This window comes from Nomascus leucogenys, chromosome 11 (assembly GCF_006542625.1).
Source record: "Nomascus leucogenys isolate Asia chromosome 11, Asia_NLE_v1, whole genome shotgun sequence".
Taxonomy (NCBI): domain Eukaryota; kingdom Metazoa; phylum Chordata; class Mammalia; order Primates; family Hylobatidae; genus Nomascus; species Nomascus leucogenys.
In genome coordinates, this window is record NC_044391.1 from 78,401,883 (window position 1) to 78,422,479 (window position 20,597).

Sequence of the window (20,597 nt, forward strand, 5' to 3'; positions counted from 1 at the left end):
TTTTGCTCACACCCACAGAGCTTCCTTTACAAGATCAATCTTTTATAAATCTTTTACAACTTGCTTAAACCTTCAGTATTGTCATATCTTTTTGGGACAATCTTCAAAAATCTCCAAACTCAACTTGATTACTTTCCTTTGAACAAAAGCCATATTTCCAAGACAAAAACACGTTCTAATTTCTTTATATAACTTGTGTATAAACTTTCTCTAGTAGTCTCAATGTTAATATGTTAACTCTTAGCGACTTTTATTTCTGGTTAGGAACCTGGTAAGTAAGTAATTTTAACCATGTATCAGATTGCAGAGCCTAGGACAAGGACAGAGCTTCAGACAGTGACTGACTCTTCCTAGGCTAGTCGGAGGACAGGGCTAACTCCATATGTCCCCAGATCTTACCTAAAATCTAATGGCTGAAGAATAGACAAGTCAATTTTCAAAAATATCATAGAAGTAGTTTATAACCTTAAAACGTATTGCAAAGACAGTATTCAGTCTGCCTACTTTAGACCAAATGTCTAAATTTTGAAGATGTTTTTATTTTACCAATAATTCTTAAAGCTATACTTAACAAAGATTTCTAAAGTCATCTACACTAAAAGGCATTAAATTTTCTATTTTTCTGACAAAATATTTTATTTTAGGGCTCATTCTTCCCTAAACCAGTTAATTAGAGTTCTTTTATATAAACATCCCACACACAACACATATAATTACATGGAAGGAAGTGGATCTGGTAGTTGTAAGATTTTTTTGTTTGCCAGTTTTTAAGTTTCTATTTCCTATTTTAGACTATCAGTTTCTTGATTACCTATTCCCTGCCCTAAACAACTGTCAGCTAGGCAACTCTAAATTTGCATTTCTAAAGGGACAGCTCCTAGGTGAAACAGGATAGAGAACTTATATTTTAAAAGCGCACCAATCACGGACAAACAGAGAGCCAAATCATGAGTGAACTCCCATTCACAATTTCTTCAAAGAGAATAAAATACCTAGGAATCCAACTTACAAGGGATGTGAAGGACCTCTTCAAGGAGAACTACAAACCACTGCTCAATGAAATAAAAGAGGATACAAACAAATGGAAGAACATTCCATGCTCATGGGTTGGAAGAATCAATATTATGAAAATGGACATACTGCCCAAGGTAATTTATAGATTCAATGCCATCCCCATCAAGCTACCAATGACTTTCTTCCCAGAATTGGAAAAAACTACTTTAAAGTTCATATGGAACCAAAAAAGAGCCCACATCGCCAAGTCAATCCTAAGCCAAAAGAACAAAGTTGGAGGCATCACGCTACCTGACTTCAAAGTATACTACAAGGCTACAGTAACCAAAACAGCATGGTACTGGTACCACAACAGAGACATAGATCAATGGAACAGAACAGAGCCCTCAGAAATAATGCCACATATCTACAACCATCTGATCTTTGACAAACCTGACAAAAACAGGAAATGGGGAAAGGATTCCCTATTTAATAAATGGTGCTGGGAAAACTGGCTAACCATATGTAGCAAGCTGAAACTGGATCCCTTCCTTACACCTTATACAAAAATTAATTCAAGATGGATTAAAGACTTACATGTTAGACCTAAAACCATAAAAACCCTAAAAGAAAACCTAGGCAATACCATTCAGGACATAGGCATGGGCAAGGACTTCATGTCTAAAACACCAAAAGCAATGGCAACAAAAGCCAAAATTGACTAATGGGATCTAATTAAACTAAAGAGCTTCTGCACAGCAAAAGAAACTACCATCAGAGTGAACAGGCAACCTACAAAATGGGAGAAAATTTTCACAACCTACTCATCTGACAAAGGGCTAATATCCAGAATCTACAATGAACTCAAACAAATTTACAAGAAAAAAACAAACAACCCCATCAAAAAGTGGGCGAAGGACATGAACAGACACTTCTCAAAAGAAGACATTTATGCAGCCAAAAAACACATGAAAAAATGCTCATCATCACTGGCCATCAGAGAAATGCAAATCAAAACCACAATGAGATACCATCTCACACCAGTTAGAATGGCCATCATTAAAAAAACAGGAAACAACAGGTGCTGGAGAGGATGTGGAGAAATAGGAACACTTTTACACTGTTGGTGGGACTGTAAACTAGTTCAACCATTGTGGAAGTCAGTGTGGCGATTCCTCAGGGATCTAGAACTAGAAATACCATTTGACCCAGCCATCCCATTACTGGGTATATACCCAAAGGACTATAAATCATGCTGCTATAAAGACACATGCACACATATGTTTATTGTGGCACTATTCACAATAGCAAAGACTTGGGACCAACCCAAATGTCCAACAACGATAGACTGGATTAAGAAAATGTGGCACACATACACCATGGAATACTATGCAGCCATAAAAAATGATGAGTTCATGTCCTTTGTAGGGACACGGATGAAACTGGAAACCATCATTCTCAGTAAAGTATCGCAAGGACAAAAAACCAAACACCGCATGTTCTCACTCATAGGTGGGAATTGAACAGTGAGAACTCATGGACACAGGAAGGGGAACATCACACTCCGGGGACTGTTGTGGGGTAGGGGGAGTGGGGAGGGACAGCATTGGGAGATATACCTAATGCTAAGTGATGAGTTGATGGGTGCAGCAAACCAACATGGCACATGGATACATATGTAACCTGCACTTTGTGCACATGTACCCTAAAACCTAAAGTATAAAAAATAATAATAATAATAATTAACCTTTATTATCTCAAAAAAAAAAAAAAAAGCACAGAGCTGAGACATTAAGCCAAAACCTTGTATGATAATAGTTTCTGATATACACAGACAGGCACCCTTACCAATGGGGGTTTTCTTAAATATGTAAATTTCTAAATTGGATTTGTGGCTTCAGGGTGGAGCCCTTCAAGGAACAGGGCCAAGAAAGCGTGCAGCTTCCAGGGCCTGACAGGCAGAACTGTAAGATAGATCCCCAAAAATCAAGGGCTCTATTTTTATGCCTAATCCTGGGTGCCCCAAAAGACAAACGCTATAGGACGAGATAGTGATTTTATGGTGTATCTCATTGCAAGGACATTTTCGCTGAGGCTAGTGGGCAACCCAAAGCCAATCAGCTCAATCTGTAATCAGTCCATTCCCCAATCCATACTTTCCAGGTGCCCAAGAGCATGGTTTTCTTATTCAGTGTGCAAAGAACAAAGTATCACCGTGTAGTAACTCAATTGTAAGCATCTGCCATTAGCCATCCCTAAGAGTATATCTCTTACCTAGCTATTACACACCAAGGCTTAAAGTTCTCTCATAAAGCCTCTCTCATAAAGCAATTCCTTCCTTCCTTCCTTCCTTCCTTCCTTCCTTCCTTCCTTCCTTCCTTCCTTCCTTCCTTCCTCCCTCCCTCCCTCCCTCCCTCCCTCCCTCCCAGTCTTGCTCTGTCTCACTTTTTTTTTTTTTTTTTTGAGATGAGTCTCACTCTGTCACCGAGTGCAGTCGTGCAATCTCAGCTCACTGCAACTTTCGCCTCCTGGGTTCAAGCAATTCTTGTGCCTCAGCCTCCCGAGTAGCTGGGATTACAGGCATGTGCCACCATGCCTGGCTGATTTTTGTATTTTTAGTAGAGATGGGCTTTCGTCATGTTCAAGACTGGCCTTGAACTCCTGACCTCAGGTGACCCCACCCACCTTGGCTTCCCAAAGTGCTGGTTTTACAGGCCTAAGCCACCAAGCCCAGCCAAAGCAAAGTAATTTCTGATATCCTCAAAAGTTAAAAAGGTCGGATAATGTAATGCAAAACAGAGCAGAGTCATAAATTTTGAGAAGGATTTGTCTACTTACAATTTTGTGGGTTTCATGAGGAAAACAGGTTTTTCCCCAAATGGGGCCTGTGGTACCTCCTCTGTTTCTCCTAAGGAATCCCAGGCTGGCAAAAAGAAGTAAATGGAGAAACAATTCAGCCAACCAAGAAGAAAAAAAAAAAGCTTTTTCTCAAAAAAACAAGATCCAAGAAGAGAAAAAGCATAAAGACCTTTAAAATATATGTATAGTGTAGATATCAACTTTTAGTTAAGCCAACTTTTAACCATAGAGCTTCGTTAAAGAAATCCCTTTATATCTTTTATTACTATACTCTAGCCAGGACAAACAGCCTCTGGCTTTTAAGCTTTTTTCCCCCTCAAAGGTCTTCTCCTAAGTGAAACCAGTAAGTCTTACCTAAGATTATGACTTATCCATGGATGCATGAGGTGTCTCCAAAGAGATTGCAAGCATTTTTACAATATGTAGAATAGCCCCTGAGGTAGCTCAGAGAAAAGAAAATTCAAGACAGGAAATCAGAAGCTGTCCATGGAGAAGAAAAGAATCAATAAATGGCAAAAGTCCCACAAGTATCCAACCAGAAAGGACTCATTCCCAAAGCCAGCAATTGAGCCCAGACTGCTACTATAAAAGGGTAGTCTTAGCTACTGAGCTACAGCATGGGGCAGCTGCCATTGCTCTTCCAGGAAGGAGTCTGGGGCAGTCATTTTCAAGCTTGTAAAGGATTGTAACTGCTTGAGAGAATTTTCTGAAGCTAGTTATGACATTATTCATCCTTTTTAAAAACTTTAATTGTGGAGAATAAAAGATTTCTAAAATTCCTTTTAAAAAATGGTAATCTTAGTTTCAGTAGTGACTTAATCTGAGTCTTTTACAAGCCCAGATGTTAATGTTCCAGGATTTTATCATATAAGCAAGAGGTATTCTTAGAGAGGGGATAGAGGAGCTGTCTCCATCATCCCCAAGAATTCACTCTCTGTAATCGGCTTAAGATAACAAAAGATGACAAGAGCCCTGTAGAAATGGGATCTTTTAAGACAAGACTCACCCAAAGGCATGACACATTTGGGATGAAGAGTGTGCTGACTCATCTCAGACACCTGGTCCTCTCATACTGACATGAACCGAAAAATTCCTGCCCTTTGGATGGTGGAGACTGAGAGTGTACCTCCACATGGTCACAGAGTCAAGCTCCCAAGGATGCAAAACAAGATGAGAGGGAAACCTCGTCCAGTTTTTGTTTCAGGGACCTGCAGCAAAGTTTGTAACTGACCAGCCCACAGGGCCAGCTTGAGCCTTGGGCTTACAGGGATCCTAGGCCCTTGTTCTATCCTATGGTGCCCCTCTCCATGACAGAAGACACATAAAGATAAAAACTGAGAGGAAAGGAGTGAAACAATATGAATATTCATAGCACAAAGTGCACCAGATTTGCTGCAACCTCAGACTAATCATACAAATCCTTTTTTCCCGTTAATCAGACTTTGCAAAGGAGACAGTGATTTTTACCATCAGTTTGTGCAGAGAGAGGCCAGAAGCCTGGCTGATAAGAAATTCTTACCCTTTTGCCGGCATGCTAGCTTTCCAGGTTCCTTTTCTCTCAGCAGCTTTGGTGATGCTGCTTGCTGTACGATAGCTGTGGGGCCACGCTGCATTACAAAAGAAAATCATCTCTTTCTGTTTCATGGAATCATAGTCAAAAACCTCGTTTTGCAAGATGTAGCCAGGCTACATGGGGGAACCAAAATGATATTTTTTGTTCCAGGCAGAGGAAAATACACATGACAAAACACAGACACCAGTCACCCCACTTAGCATCCAAGTATTGACCTGGCAAGGCTTAAACTTGCCTCTGTTGGCCCATGTTGTCTTTGGTCCACTCAGAGTGGGGTGGGATGTTCTCCAACCAGAAGTTTCAACAGGTGATCTTTAAGCAACATGGAAGAGTGGATAGTCACCCTGAGTTAGACCTGTTGAACTTTCTTCATGGCTCACAGAATGTGACCAACCAGACAAACTAGTAGAGCCTCCTGGACTTTCATCAGCAGTTCTTTCAGGGAATTCTCTCCATATATACAAATACACACAATGAGATAAAGACAAACAAAAAGGCCTTCCAAACCAGGATTCCTAACCAAAAATTTCCAGGAGTAATTCTTCTGAACTAACCTCTTATTCTCTAATTGGGAAGACATCTCCCCAAACCCAGAGTCTTCCTACTATTTTGGGAGAGCCAGCTAGTACCCCCAAAGGAGCCAAACCAAGACCCTTGAAGGAGCAGAACCAAGAAACCCAGTGGAGCCAAACCAACTGGGAGAAGGAAGAAGGTTCTGGCTGTGCTTAGAATACTCAGCACACCAGTTTAAAGATGTTTTTCTAGGAAGGATGTCTTTCTCTACTGCAATTAGGCCCAAGCAGTATGGGTCAACAGGGCCTCACTGGGCAAGGACAGCACCAGACATGGCCTTCAGTTCCAGAGAAATAAGCAGCTGCCAGAGCTGACCTCCAATTCCATCATACTGGTGGGGGCTGACAAACTGCAGGCAGGCACCGACAAAGGCAGATCCCAGACAGACCCCCAAATTTATAATAGTCCGATGGGTTCTTCCTCCCACACCGATGGAATCAAGCCACTGAGACTATGGCATTGCAGTAGAGAAAGAGTTTAATGGAAACGAGGATGGCCATGCTACACAGGAGATGGAGTTATCACTCAAATCAATCTCGGAAACAGGTTTTAAATGCAAACAAAAGTGCCCTATTCTGGAAAAAAAAAATGACACAAAATACATTAGTAAGGAAGAGAAGTGAGCACCAGGATTTAAGGAAGGAAGGGTTAGGCCAAATCTATTGTTTTGTGCAAATGTAGTCAGGTTTATGATCAGGACTTCCCTTATCTATAAAACTGCTAATCTCCAGCCTTGATGGGAAAAGATAAACATCAGGTGTTAGTCTTTTGGTTGTACAACACAAAGGCTTGGACAAGGAGATCGCTTTTTCTAGACTGAGTCCATCAATGCTTTGTCTCTGAAGTCAGGAAGTACCTCAACAGTAGTCTATGGAAAGGACTGTCAATGCTATGGAAGAGAACCCTGATAGAACATTACCAAAGTCTTGAAAGATTACACCATTGAAGATGCCATCATTGTTATAGAAAAAGCCATGAAAGTCATCAAGCCTGGAACAAGAAATTCCTTCTAAAGAAAACTGTCCAGACGTTGTGCATGACTTCAAAGGATTTACAATGGAGCCAATAAAGGAAATTATAAAAGAGATTGTGGATATGGCAAAAAAGGTCAGAGAGTGAAGGGTTTCAAGATACTAATCTTGGGCCGGGCACGGTGGCTCACGCTTGTAATCCCAGCACTTTGGGAGGCCGAGGCGGGCGGATCACGAGGTCAGGAGATCGAGACCACGGTGAAACCCTGTCTCTACTAAAAATACAAAAAAAAATTAGCCGGGCGTGGTGGCGGGCGCCTGTAGTCCCAGCTACTCGGAGAGGCTGAGGCAGGAGAATGGTGTGAACCCGGGAGGCGGAGCTTGCAGTGAGCCGAGATCGCGCCACTGCACTCCAGCCTGGGCAACAGAGCGAGACTCCGTCTCAAAAAAAAAAAAAAAAAAAAAAAGATACTAATCTTGGAGAAATTCAGGAGCTAATAGACATCACACGAGGAATTAGCAGAGGACAACTTGGAGATGATTTTTTTTTCTGAATCAGTGCAGACAATGAGAAAGAAGACATAGTAGAGGCAGTGCCAGAAAACAAATTGATGTTAGATAGTATGGCAGAAGGGTTTCAATTATTCAAGACTGCTTCTCACTTCTTTTACAACATGAACCTTTCTGTGATATGGGCACTGAAACTAAAGCAAACTTTGGAAGAAGGATTGGCACCATATAGAAGCATTTTTAGAGAAATGAAAAAGCAAAAAAGTTCGACAGAAGTTATATTTCCTCAAAGTTACTCCAAGCGTGCCTGTCTTTTTTGCCTCCGCTTCCACTTTCTCCACCTGTGTCATCCCTGAGACAGCAACACCAACCCCTCCTCTTCCTCTTCCTCCTCAGCCTGCTCAATGTGAACATGAGGATGAAGACATTTTTGATGATCCACTTCCACTTAATGAAGATTAAATGTATTTCCTCTTCCTTACGATGATTTTCTTAATAACATTTTCTTTTCTCTAGCTTACTTTATAAAATATGCATTAATTGAATGTTCATATTATCAGCAAGGCTTCCTGTCAACAGTAGGCTATTAGTAGTTAAGTTTTTGGGGAGTCAGAAGTTGTACATGGATTTTCAACTATATGGAGGGGAGGTTGGCACCCCTAATGTCCATGTTTTTCAAAGGTCAACTATATATCAACTCATTTAATCTAATTAACACTCAGTTCTTTAGTTTTTATGCTGTTCTCTTCCCTGTTAGTTCACATCTGTACTCAGGACAAGGCATTTTCCCCATATTTAGCTTGCAATCCATACATTGTTAATAGTATAATTTTAAAAATCTCTCTTTGAAAAAGATTGACTTAAATTGTGAGTTATGACCTCAAACTTTATCATCAATCAGGTTTTTCAGTAAATCTACAGTTAACTCTTAATTAACAACTAATCTGTTACATTTTGATTAAAATTTGCAGTCAGCTCTCAGATAACGCTTTTGTCCATTGTGCATGTACCTTTGGGCTGCCTGTTAATCATGTCATTGATTTAACTTGATGCTTACTGTTGCTGCCTGCCCTTCAGATTTATGTAAACTGTAATCTAGCAGGAACAGGAAGATAAGTCCATTTACCATAAAAGACCTTTTAAATCATTACATTCAATTATCTTCACCTTTTAAGTTAGGTGTAAAAGAGTAAGCATACAGAGAGGGTTCAGCTATACTTGTACTCACCTGAGAAATGGTGCTTATATATATTTGAAGACATGAAATATCCTTCCTCTTGCCCTGAACTAAGTCCCTTTCTTGTACTAGCCTAGGTGTGGTGGAAATTAAAAGAAACAAAGCAAAGCAAACAAAATCTACAAGAAACAATAGCTGCACTTCAGACCCTAATCACCTCTCAGGCAGAGGATGTATAATGACATGATAAAAAATAGCTCTACAAGACAGTGTATGATTTAGTGCCATGTAAGATAGTATCTGCTGTGAGAATGAAGAAAGTAGAAAGAGGAATTCCTGCATGGTGGAATGGCAGAGGGGGAGCTTTATGCTGGAGGTGAAACTGGAGTTGCCTCTTGAAGGCCTAGTATTTCCACAGGCAGCGGGTAAGGCATCCTAGGTCAAAGGAACAGAAGCTTTCTGGTGAGAAAAGCTGGCCAAGTTAGAGAATTTTTAACAACTTCAGTGTTTTGAAAACATAAAATATGTATCTTATCTATATTTTGATAAGGTTTTTATGAGAGTTATAGAGGGTTTTCTCTCATGTTTGAGATACTTTACAAGTAAATTGTTTAAAAAATACTAAAACCAAACATTTCATAAATCTGCAGTTAGAGTCTAAAGCAAGAATGGCAGGCAGCTATCCAGGCAGTGCAGAGAAGTGGGGACACCAAAAGAGGCTCAGCTGCCTAAGGTCCTGGACAAGTGTGCTAGTCGTAGATTTGGTCATGTAAAGTGCAGCTTTGCACTTTTTCAGACCTAAGTTAGATGCATTTATACAACAAGTATTTATTATGCCTATTATGTGCCAGTCCCTGTTTGGGGTGCTTGATTTTAAAGTAGCCAGAATATGTATATACATCCCAAAGCCTATGAAAGTACCATCTTTTAGAATAAATGTGTTACATAACTTCTTACCTATATTTGATTTATCTAGATTGTCTGTAATTTCACTTAATTTCTTAGTGACTGGGCAGTGTATTTAATCAGCTGCATGTATTATTCTATACAGAATAATATTAGAGAGATAGATCGGGGTCCCCAAACCCCTGGCCGCTGACTAGTACCAGTCCATAGCCTGTTAGGAACTGGGCCACACAGCCCAAGGTGAGTGGCAAGCCAGTGAGCATTACCGTCTGAGCTCTGCCTCCTGTCAGATCAGCAGCAGCATTAGATTCTCACAGGAGCAGGAACTGCACATGCAAGGGTTCTAGGTTGTGTGCTGCTTATGAGAATCTAACTAATGCCTGATGATCCGAGGTGGAACAATTTCATCCCAAAATCATCCCCATCTCCCCAGTCCATGGAAAAATTGTCTTCCACGAAACCAGTCTCTGGTGCCAAAAAAAATTGGGGACTGCTGATTATATATATAGCTTATAGTGGTAACAGGAGCCATTTAGATTAGAACCATTTCATTTTAATGTGAAGAAAAAGACTTTTTTTCATAATAGCTTGGAAATGGCTCTATTTCTCTATTGAAGTAAAAAGGACCTGAGGTGGGTGGATCAGTGTGCAGTGATAGGTCTTTCAAAGGCTTTTTTTTTTCTTTCTTGTTCTGTTAACTTTTTATGTTACTTTTTATGCTGGCTTCTCTTTCTAGAGAAGTCCCTGCTGTTTCCTTTTTTTTCTGTGTATAGGCAAGGAAGGTGAGTGTAGAAATCAGGGAAGAGAAGGTGAGAGCCTTCCTTTCCTATTTATTTCTTTATGTATTTTTGCTATGTGATATGGAAATAGATGGCTGATAAATTAGAATTTGAAGATGACTATGCCACACTGTACTATTAATGCCAAAATGAGTAGTAGTAGAAAAAGGAGAGTTGCAAAAAATGTAAAGGTGGTAGGGGAGATGGCTACCAAAGAAAAAGTGTAGATAGAGAAGAACTATGATGATAAAAAGCTACAGTTGGAGAACCCGTTGCCTGATTAGAAGGCTAAGATTGTTAAACCATTTTCCCCTTGGTCTCATCTCCTCAGGGAATTTTAGGGAAGAAGGAATAAGATAATCTTTGACTCTCATGTCCAGGTCTTTTTCCTTTTTTATCACAGTTTCTGACTGAGCATAGTATACTTGTCAGACTTCCATCTTCTTAAGTGGCAGAAAATGTAAAAGTGGCCCATGGGCTAGACAGCAAAATCACATTTGGCTCCTTTTTCTGCTGCTGCACTCTACAGGTTACTTCTGTATGTATTTAGATCATATCTCTAAATCTGTTCTCTCTCCAGGCTGAGATGACTCCTACCTGTCCCTGACCTCAGATAACCAGCAGACTTACTAGCATTTTCATCAAGTATTCAGAAAGCAGAATACACTTGAAATTATAGTACTATTCTGGGTTTAGGATTTTATTGCCACAATTTAAGACTAAAACAACACTTACAGATCAGCAAAGTAATACTGTAATTGTATATCTCTTCCCCTCGTGAATGTCAATCCATTTTAGAGACATATGGACTCCTCTTTTTAGAAAAGAGCAATGAATAATTTTCCTTTTGCTGTTTTTGCCAGGGGACATATGTGGAAATCAAAACAACAGCAACAAGCTAGCGGAAAAATCAGTTAGTTTGCAAAAAGTGAAACTGATCTTTTGTTTTTTTAAAATGGTGACAAAATGAACACTTGTAATAGGATTTTAGCTTCAGGAAATCTTTATTACCACAGAACACAAAAGTAAAAAAAGATATCAGAGTTGTTTATTTTGCAAAACAGAAGTAGTGATACAAGGGCTAGAGAGCGCACTGTTCTTTCAGGGATAACAATCCCTTTCCCCAGCAGTAACAGCTCATTTTGTCCTGTTTCAGTAAAGTAATTTTAGTACTTTGGAACTTTGAAATTTATTCAGAATAGCAGTTTTATATTTCCAAGCACAGATTGTCATTGCCAGAAAAAATAAACTTAATTTCCAGGTTATTTTGGGCCAATGTGGCTAGGTTCAGATTTTTTGTTGAGTTGAAGTGGAAGAAAAGGGAAAATAAAGTGGTCATACAAATGTTAGACCTAGCATCCTGGGAAAGTTGTGATGTGTGTGTGTGTATGGACGTTTATGTATGATGTGTTTTTAAGCAATTGTAGTTTTATTAAAACCTTCTGACAAAGGGAATAGGAAGCTGTATAATTTTTGGAGAGTCTATTCACTTATTTTTGTGACCCAAGATAGTTCATTAGAAAAAGCGTTTTCTTCAAAATATTATTATGAATCTTGAAAAATCTGAATTTGCCAATTTGCAGTCAAAAATACTTTTGCCAACTGACCATAGAAGGTCATCGAGTTTACTAAGGTGAGGATTCCCGGTGTAAAAATAGGTATTGGAGGAAATATACTTTGGAAGTATATATAGATAGACATAGGCATATCATTTATAATTTACATAGGATAAAGCCAGCATTTCTGATATTGCTCAATAACATGTCTTTATGGATCAATCTCTGGGATTTTAGTCCCAGATTGATTTTTTTCTATTTTTATTATTTTAAAATTAAACTTCTTATTTTGAGATAATTGTAGATTCACATGCAGGGTAAGAAATAACACCAAGAAATCCCAAGTATTCATCATCTAGCTTCCCGCAGTGGTAACATCTAGCAAAACTAAAGTACAATGTCATAACCAGGATATTGACAATTGATACAATCAAGATACAGAACACTTTCATCACAACAAGGATTCCTCATGTTGTCCTTTTATCACCACATTCACCTTAACTTCCCCAATCTCTTCCCTACTCCCAGTCCATGGCCCTGGCAACCATTGGTCTGGTCTCCAATAATTTTATGTCAGGAATGTTATATAAATGGAATCATGTAGTGTGTAATCTTTTGGGATTAGCTTTTTTCAATCTGTAATTTTCTGGAGTTTCATTAGGTTGTGTGTATCAATAGTTTATTCCTTTTTATTGCTGAGTAGTATTCCATGATATGAATGTACCAGTTTGTTTAACCATTTACCTACCCATTGAAGGGAATCTAGGTTTTTTCCAGTTTTCAGCTGCTTTACATATAAAGCTGCTATAAACATTCATTTATGTGAACATACATTTTCATTTTCCTGGGATAAATGGCCAAGAGTTCAATTGCTATGTTATATAGTAACTACAGGTGTTTTTTTTTTTTGTTTTTTTTTTTAAAGACACTACTAAACTGTTTTCCAGAGTGGGTATACCATTTTACATTTTTTACCTGCAGTATATGAGTGATCCAGTTTCTCCACATCTTTACCAGCATTTGATGTTGTCGGTGATGTGTAGTGAGTGATATCTCATTGTGGTTTTAATTTGCATTTTCCTAATGGCTAATGAAATGATGTTGAATATCTTTTCATGTGCTTATTTGGCATCTGAATATCCTCTTATGTGAAAGGTCTCTTCAAGTCTTGTTGTTCGTTTTCTAATTAGACTTTTTTTTTCTGCTGAATTTTGGAAATTCCTTATATAATCTAGGTACTAGTAAGATATGTGGTTTTCAAATATTTTCTCCTGGTCTGTAGCTTGTCTTTTTATCCTATTTGCAAGGTCTTTTGCAGATCAGAAGTTTTTAAATTTGATGAAATTCAGGTTATCAGATTTTACATTTATGAATCATGCTTTTGGTATTAAATATGAGGTCTTTTCCAGTTTAGATCCTGAAGATATTCTCCTATTATTTTCCTAAAAATATTTCTTCTAATTTTTTCTACTTTTATATTTTATATTTTTGTCTCTACTTGTAGAATATGTGAGGTTTAGTTTGAGGTTCCTTTTTAAAAAAAAAAAAAAAATGTATGGATATCCAATTGTACCAGCACCATTTGTTGAAAAGGCTATCTTTCTTTCATTGAACTGCTTTTGTACCTTTGTCAGAAATCAGTTTGGCATATTTATGGAGGTCGTTTTCTGTTCTGTTCCATTGATCTATGTGTCCTTCCTTCTGCCAATATAATACAATCTTGATTACTATAGCAATACAGTATGTCTTGAAATCAGGTAGTGATTCCCCCCACTTTATTCTTCCTTTTCAGCATATTTTAGCTATTCTAATTCCTTGGCTTTACATACAAATTTGAGAATAATTCTTTCTATATATAAAATATTTTGCTGAGATTTTGATAGAAATTGGATTATACCAATTTAGGGAGAATTGATATCTTTACTATTTTGAGTCTTCCAAACCATAAACATAGTATCTCTCTCCATTTATTTAGATCTTCAATATATTTCATCAGCATTTTGTAGTTTTCAACATACAAATCTTGTACATATTTTGTTATATCTACACCTGAGTATTTAATTTTTTGGAGCAATTGTAAATATATGTATACATATATATTGTATTTTCAATTTCAGTGTCCAGGTGCTGACTGGGTATATATAGAAATGCAATTGATTGTTCTGTTTGTATCTTGAAACATGCAACCTTGCTGAACTTACTAGTTCTAGTTTTATTGTCGATTTCTTGGGATTTTCTATGTAGATAATTATGCCATCTCAATTAGGGAGAGTTTTATTTTTTCCTTCTAATATGTATGCCTTTTATTTCCCCTTCTTGCATTGTTGCTCTGGCTAGATATTCTAGCACTATATTGAATAAGTGCAGTGAGGGTAGATATCCTTGCCATTTTCCCAACCTTAGGGGGAAAAGCACTGAGTCTTTTGCTACTAATTATAATAAAGCTGTAGGGTTTTTTTTTTTGTAAGTGCCCGTTACTAAATTGGTTTTTAAATTGGCAAATAAGCAGGTTAACTTAATGATGAGGAAGGGTCCTAATGGCTTTATGAAGTAGTCGGGTGGTCTGTTTGACTAATGAGCTTGAAGTATATATTTCCCTATCTCAAAAACTTTCTCCTAATCTGAATGAAATTTACTAAACACTCATTGTTTTGAGTAAAGGCATCTTATTGAATGGAAAACCTCTTAGAAGGATTAATATTTCATACTGCTATCACTCTTATCTACAAAAAATAGTTTATTTCCTCCTTGTCTAAGCACAAAAAGCGTCATATGGGTGGGAGAAGGAGGCACAATTGTATGTATGTATGTATGTATGTATGTATGTATGTATGTATGTATGTATTTGAAACAAGGTCTTGCTCTGTTGCCCAGGCTGGAGTGCAGCAGCACCATCTCAGCTCACTGCAGCCTCTGTCTCCTGGGCTCAAGCAGTCCTCCCACCTCAGCCTCCCAAGTAGCTGAGACTGCAGGCACACACCACCACGCCTGGCTAATTTTTTAAAAAATTTTGTGGAAATAAGGTCTCACCATGTTGTCCAGGCTCGTCGTGGGCTCAAGCAATCCACCTACCTCGGCCTCCCAAAGTGCTGGGATTACAGGTGTAAGCTACCATGCTTGGCCAAGCGGCACAATTTTGAAATAGAGAATGCCACAATTGGGCAGCAGGAAGGTACTAAGTAGTTTTTCTAGTTGAAGCACAGACAGGAGCTCTGAAAAGGATCTGAAGCCTAATTTAACCTTTTTAAACATTTACATTATTTTTATATTAAATAACTATAATTTTAAAAGTATGAACACTGCATTTGAGAAGTTTGTTTCATAGTTTATTTTCAAATGGCTCTACATTTGTTTAATATACTGCATTTGTTAATGTCTCCTCCAAAGTGCATCTTGTAGAACACCAGAACATCCTGTTAATGATAGGCCTTTTGTCAAGAATGACAGCATGTCATTATTTTACTTTCAAAACGAGAGGATGATATAATACCAAGTTATAAGAATGAAGCATAAATTATATTTCACAAAAAGCAGATATTTTACTTCATTTGGGAACATAATTACAGTATTTCATATCTTCTCAAGTTTCACAAAAATGCCCTAAGTAATTAGCTCATATAGACACTAATAATTTGAAAGGGTTATTACATTTTTTTCTATAGCAGTTTTGCTTACAGAACATTATTTACAATTTAATAGCATTGAAAAATTTTGTGCAATGTATTTATTTAACATTGCTCACTTAATGATTCAGGTAAAGTCCGAAGACCACTCTTGTGGACCTATTATTTTAAAATCACATTGTCTTGTTTTCTACATCATAATGAATATCATGTTTTCTCTTTCCTTGCTGAACTTCTAGAAAACCTAGTCTCTAAAATGTATTGCTTTACATAAAATACATTTCAGCCTTTTCTCCCTTGACTGCTATGATGAAATAACATTCTAATACCTTTCACAATGTGAAGTTTATAGCATTTCTGTTTTATTCATCAGGCTGCAAATCTACTCCACTCATCAAGAGTTTTCTTTAGAATAAAGATAGGACACTTTGCTAGGAGCAGGGCAAGAACTGCAATTAATAGGCAAGGATTAATGATGAAAGTGACTTACAGTAAGCAACAATTTTCAAATTGAGAAGAAACCAAAATGCAAGATGGGCAAAAATTTTAAGAAAATATCCATCTGTTCCTAATTAGTTCAGATTTATTGACATGGATGAATTATATTTCTGAGGGCTGATAGTGTCTTTGAATAGGATTGCAGAGCCACTCTTGGTTATGTTTGAAGACATGTAGAGAGTAATAGGATAATGCACAAATGCTGTTTCATGTATACAGTGCCCATAACTTACAACCAATGAACTTAATTTCAATCCCAGACAAGATTTAGAATATATTATGAAAGGGTGATTTGTGAGGATATATTAGACAAAACAATAACCCTTGGGCCAATTTTATGTTCACTGACAGCAAGCATGTAGGCTTTGCCATTTCATTTTATATAGGATTACTAGATCCAGGAACCATATTAGGTGTAGAATATATGGACTTTATGAAAACATTTGACAAAGTTTGTCATAATATTCCTGAAGACAGTATAAAATAAATATAGGCTGGTAACAAAGATAATTGGATAATTTAATGATCAGATTAAGAGTTGTACCCGAAATGTGCTGAATAATAGAACAGTATCAACCAATGTGATATGACATGCTGTGGAGTTCTGTCCTCAACTTAGTCAATTCAGCATTTTAAAATCAGTGAGTGAGATACATAAAATGACTTATAAGGATCAACTTTGCAAAAGACATAAAGCTTAGAATTTCCTGGATACCAATGGCAATAACTAAGGTAATAACCAAAGGCAATAACTATGTCTAAGACATATATATCTATGTTATTTTATTTTTTTTATTATTATACTTTAAGTTTTAGGGTACATGTGCATTCAATTAGGAAAAGAGGAAGTCAAATTGTCCCTGTTTGCAGATGACATGATTGTATATCTAGAAAACCCCATTGTCTCAGCCCAAAATCTCCTTAAGCTGATAAGCAACTGCAGCAAAGTCTCAGGATACAAAATCAATGTGCAAAAATCACAAGCATTCTTACACACCAATAACAGACAGAGACCCAAATCATGAGTGAACTCCCATTCACAATTGCTTCAAAGAAAATACAATACCTAGGAATCCAACTTACAAGGAATGTGAAGGACCTCTTCAAGGAGAACTACAAACCACTGCTCAATGAAATAAAAGAGGATACAAACAAATGGAAGAACATTCCATGCTCATGGGTAGGAAGAATCAATATCGTGAAAATGGCCATACTGCCCAAGGTAATTGATAGATTCAATGCCATCCCCATCAAGCTACCAATGACTTTCTTCACAGAATTGGAAAAAACTACTTTAAAGTTCATATGGAACCAAAAAAGAGCCCGCATTGCCAAGTCAATCCTAAGCCAAAAGAACAAAGCTGGAGGCATCACACTACCTGACTTCAAACTATACTACAAGGCTACAGTAACCAAAACAGCATGGTACTAGTACCAAAACAGAGATATAGACCAATGGAACAGAACAGAGCCCTCAGAAATAATGGCATGTATCTACAACTATCTGATCTTTGACAAACCTGACAAAAACAGGAAATGGGGAAAGGATTCCCTATTTAATAAATGGTGCTGGGAAAACTGGCTAGCCATATGTAGAAAGCTGAAACTAGATTCCTTCCTTACACCTTATACAAAAATTAATTCAAGGTGGATTAAAGACTTACATGTTAGACCTAAAACCATAAAAACCCTAGAAGAAAACCTAGGCAATACCATTCAGGACATAGGCATGGGCAAGGACTTCATGTCTAAAACACCAAAAGCAATGGCAACAAAAGTCAAAATTGACAAATGGGATCTAATTAAACTAAAGAGCTTCTGCACAGCAAAAGAAACCACCATCAGAGTGAATAGGCAACCTACAGAATGGGAGAAAATTTTTGCAATCTACTCATCTGACAAAGGGCTAATATCCAGAATCTACAATGAACTCAAACAAATTTACAAGAAAAAAAACAACCCGATCAAAAATTGGGCAAAGGATATGAACAGACACTTCTCAAAAGAAGACATTTATGCAGCCAAAAAACACATGAAAAAATGCTCATCATCACTGGCCATCAGAGAAATGCAAATATCTATGTTATATACTCAAATATATGTGAGTCTAAGATAATATAAGATATATATTTTATGTATTTTTATATATTTACATTTACATCTGTAGTTCTGTACTTGGATCTGAAAAGCCAAATGCTCACATAATAGCATGGGAAGTATTGGTTGCAAGGAATATGGAGCTTAAGGGAGAAAAGAGAAAATAGTAGAGGAAGATTGGGCATGAATTCCAAATGGCAAGTAGGGCAGCCAGGACTCGAGGGACTGAAGTGAGGAACTGGAAGAGTTTGGGGTATAAGACAGTGGCTGGTTCCTTATTTTCTCTCTCTTTCTGGAGCTACACTGTCCTCATCTCAGCTTCTGTCTGTGTGTCTACTCATTCATGTCTCAGATTTTAGTTATGTTAGTTACTTTGTGTCTTGTGCATGACATTTTCTGTCTTATGGCTGTGCCAAAGGTGACCTAAATGCCTGAATCTTCAACAATTACAGGCCCAGTTGGCTCATACCAGCTTGGGCTTGGTTCTTCTGGGTCTGATGTCCAATCCTGGTTCACCAGTCAGCCATGACTAGGGTAGATGGGTGGAGGGAGTCTTAGTCACATTGCCAAACGTAGCAGCCAGGGCTGAGGAAAGTGGATTCTCTAAAATGGAAACATAGAAAGGAAATAATTGGTATATTCAGTATAATGAGATGTTGGTTTGCACTGCAGTATTTTTAAAATCAGGGGTTTTATTTAACATAAAGCCAGTTATAGTATATAAAAGCAAAATATAATTGCTAAAAATATGAAAGACCAATGAGATCTAAGGTTGCATTAGAACGTATTACAATGATATTAGTAATGAGATATTAGAATGAGAGAAGTTTGAGTCTTCTCTTACTCTGTTTTAGTGAGACCAGCCACACTAAACTATTGCATTCTGGGCACCATACTTTGAAACACATGTAGAACACTGGAAAAAATTTAGAGAAATCTAGAATGAGGAAGAAATTCAGCTGAAGGAATTGTAAGTGTTGATCTAGAGAAGAGAAGACATGGAGTGTTCCTGATCGCTGTCTTCAAATATTAGAAAGACCTTCATGTGAAAGGGGCCTGGGGATGTCCCACATGGTTTCTAAGAGGACTGGAACTAGTGCACACTTCAGGGAGGCAGATTTGTGATGAGCCTAAGAAAGGATTTCCTGAGAGACACAACTGGCAGAAGATGAAACAGAATGCTTTAGAAAGTAGTTTCCCATCATTTGGGATGTTAAAATAAAGGATAGGCGACAACATATTTAGGTTGAAGTAGATTAATGGAATTGAATCCATCTAGAGCTTGAACCAGATTATCTTTATGATTACTTTTATAAATCTATACATTTTATATAGTGGCAATTAGATAGTTGATATAGTCATTAATCTATATCCCACAATACTGTATTATGGTTTTTAATTTAAAATTTTTACTATTAAAGTTTAAAGGAGCCAAATTTTACTTTATAAAAATGTGTTATTGTCTTCTTCCAGTTGACATTTGTGTAATGACATTGGTAGGCAGATATGGTGGCATTACTATTAGTTACAGGAACAGTTTCTATAGTTTCAAGGGAGGTCACTTTAAGAGTAAGTTTTGGATAACCCAAGAGTTAATTTCAAATTTATTACCCTGGAGCAAGCATTTTATGAAGCCATCTCTTATCCTTTATGAATAGGAAAACAAGCAGAGGCTACTGAGAAATATTTATACCTGAAACAGAAAAAAGAACTATCTCCCTTCTGACTTGGCTAAAATTTCATTTTTCACTGGCCCTATGCTGGTCAAAAGTCATACAACACTTTATCTGAAGGAAGGAAGAGGATCTATCCAATATACATGTGATAGATAAATATAATACAGATGGTTAAAGGCACAAGTGCCGGTTTTAAATAGACCTGAGTTTTAATCCCAGCTTCTCCACATATCAGCCGGTTATTTAACTCAGTAGTCTCAGTTTTTAAAAAAAAAATCTGTAAAATGGGTATAACCATACCTACTAAGAACTGACTTGGGGAGAAGAGATTAGGTTCCAAGTATTTTTCCTATTTGTAGATTTATGACAGAATCTTAAATTTCTGTAAAAATCATAAAATGCTGAAACTGAACAGAAACAGAATTCATTTGGTGTAATGTCATAATTTTACAGATGAGGAAAATAAGATCTGAAAAAGCCAGGAGAACAGAGCAGTTTGCAATTAAAGAACAGTGATTTCCTCCCACTTCGTGGAAAATTCATCTTAAAACCAGAATTATAAAGATTATAAATTTTTCACTATTTTTGGTTTTATTTTATGGAAAATATTTCAAGAGTAAATCTTTCTTAGAGATACCATGGAGAAACAATTGCTCTGAAAGATCTTTTTCTAATCCCAAGATTTTGTGTCAGACTCAATAGGCCAGTTTAAAATTTTTTATACAAATGTGAGCAATGTCATAATTATTGCTCCAAGGCATAGTATACTATATATTTACTTCATTCAACCAGCAAGGCTACAATAT

General features: G+C 37.3%; 1 protein-coding gene across 2 annotated transcripts in view; it reads left to right on the forward strand.

Annotated features, from left to right (window-relative positions):
- The window catches only part of LEKR1 (leucine, glutamate and lysine rich 1), a 221,366-nt gene that overhangs the window by 8,978 nt on the left and 191,791 nt on the right, over positions 1-20,597 (forward strand). The gene's annotated exons all lie outside the window — the stretch shown is intronic.